The sequence below is a fragment of the Pteropus alecto genome, unplaced genomic scaffold (assembly GCF_000325575.1).
Source record: "Pteropus alecto unplaced genomic scaffold, ASM32557v1 scaffold185, whole genome shotgun sequence".
In the NCBI taxonomy this organism is placed as follows: Eukaryota; Metazoa; Chordata; class Mammalia; order Chiroptera; family Pteropodidae; genus Pteropus; species Pteropus alecto.
Window position 1 is genome coordinate 10,081,439 of NW_006438088.1, and position 2,516 is coordinate 10,083,954.

Sequence of the window (2,516 nt, forward strand, 5' to 3'; positions counted from 1 at the left end):
TGTAGTGACATATTGATATTAGAGACTGTTACAGTTTATGGAGTATAGCGAAGTGAGAGGAGGTGGGACGAGATGAAAAAGTGTATTTAAAATATAAACATAATCAGACTTTAAAGAAGAGAATGCTGTTAGCATCTGATAAGTTCATGGTGGGGGAGGGGCGGGCGGGGTGGATGGTCAATAATTAGAGAAAAGCCACTGGGAAGAGTTGAAGGGTTTACCTCTCCACAGCAGTTGTCTTGAATGCTCTGTTTATAAATCTCTAAAAAGTTTACGAAACACATTCACGAACATCGCAGTATACTTATTTTCTTGTTTATCTCATTAGATTCTCATAATAGCCTTGTAAGGAGAGTCACTATTATTCTCCTTACTTTATAGGTGAGAAATAGCAGCTCAGAAAAGAAAGTGAAGGGCTACTGTTCACACCCCTCATCCCAGCTCAGGGCTCAGGTACCTTAAAGGCACTCACTAGATGTCTATTGACTTTAATTGACTTCCTGAGTTTATGGTGTTTTAAGCTTATAATGAGCAGAGCTAGTCCTTAAATCTAGGTTGTTAAACTTCACAGGCAGAGCTCTCTCAATACTATTGGTTTCTAACCTTATGCAGTATGCACACATGGTTTTTAAAATAAAAACAAAAATCATAGATCGCACATGATAGAAGCTGTGCTACTGACAGCCAATAAGAAAGTACAGTATGTTAAAATGACATAACAAATTCAGTACCACCTTTACGTGAATTCATATTTTATGAAAGACAGTAACATAGACATAGACTTGAAAAACCATGCATAGATGAGACCATGTTAACTTGGTTTACAAAGCCTGCCGGGCTTGCAGATTTGTTGACCTCTTGTGCTGTCTCCTTTGGGCTTTTTCTAGGGGTTTCAGGCTCATCAATTGGAAATAATTTCTTCATTAGTAGTTTTTTCTCAGTATTACCCGAGAGTTTCTCCTGACTTGGTAGTCCTGAGCATACTATTTTCCTAGAAATCTTCTGCATAATATCAATGTGGGTTTTAAAGTTTCTGCCTGAATTTATTCCATTTGTCCATCTGAGAGCCTGAGGCAGAGGAGGCCCATCCTCATGGAAGACTTGGGATTTAGAGAAATGGAGAGGAGTCTAGGGCCATGCCACCCTGAACAAGCCCGATCCCGTCTACTTTTGGAAGCTAAGCAGGGTTGAGCCTGGTTAGTACTTGGATGGGAGAGCACCTAGGAAGACCAGGTGCTGTAGGTGTAAAAAATAAGGAATTGTAAACTGACAAGGTTCTTGCAATCTGTGAGGTCAACCATAGGGTTGTTGTGAGGAAATTAAAGTACATGAAAATAAAACTATAGTTAACATTTATTGAATAGTTACACTGTGGTTGGCATTTTATATGTGTTTTCTCATATCAACAATCCAAAATGAAATAGGTATTATTATTAGACTATTTTACAAATAAGGAAACTGAAGCCAATGCAAACTTGATAATTCGTCTGAGCTCATCGAGCTAGTAAGTGTGGAGCTCGAGCTCAAATTTAGAATTGTCTCCTAACTTCATGTTTTTACCCATTCTCCTATTTTCAGGGTAAAAAAATTATATAACCAGTTAAGCATTAACTTTTTATTACTTAAATGTATGCTTTGATTGCTATTTGCCAATAAACCAAATATATATTCACCATGATTCCTGGAAACTGAATACCAGGGAAATCTACTCTTTCGATGAATTTGAGATTCAATCTGAGAGATATTGTTTATTCAAATAACAGTACAGTGGAAATGTGCTGAGGAGTAAGATGACTAGATATTGCTCTGGATCAATAAGGCGTATATTATTTTGAAATAAAAAATGGGAAGCAATTATTAAAAATATTATTCTGCAGAACTGAAATTACCTGGCAACTAATTTACTCAAGCTTTTAAGTCGCCTTTTCATGACGCAACCCCACTTTTGGGAAAACAAGACAACAATGAAGCAAGTTGATACCAAAGATACTTAAACAAACAAACAAAACAAAACAAATCAACAACAACAACAACTATAAAACCCATACCCAAAAGTTCCCTTTCAGCGCTTACACTGACTTTAACTACACAATTACAGTTTTAAGTAGATCACTCATAAACCTAATAATGGCCTTTAGATGCAGTAAAGAGTTCTTTTAGAAAAGGATTAAATCATGTTAAAAAGACTGGTATAACAGGAGGCAGGGCAATTCTAAGTGGGCTAACAATGCATTGTAGAAATGTTTCAACATGAAAAGTTAAATACAAACAAACCAAATATTCCGTATCTTGAGCATTCTATTTGATTAAAGCTCTCATGTGGTAAGATTAATGTTTTATACATTTCTAATATAGAAGGATCTCACTCCTTCTCCCTGCTTTCATGAGACCCTTCTGATACTAAATTGCTTCAATATGCTTGTGGGAAGAGAGAAATAATTCAGTAACAACAGTCCCTGGAGGAGCAGAGGCCACTGGCTGATGTCCCAAGAACAGAACAAGTGGCGTCCTGCTGA

At 36.8% G+C, this 2,516-nt stretch overlaps 1 pseudogene; it reads left to right on the forward strand.

Moving 5' to 3' along the window:
* Positions 1-1,126: 1,126 nt before the first annotated feature.
* LOC112482596 lies at positions 1,127-1,245 on the forward strand (annotated as a pseudogene).
* Positions 1,246-2,516: the final 1,271 nt, after the last annotated feature.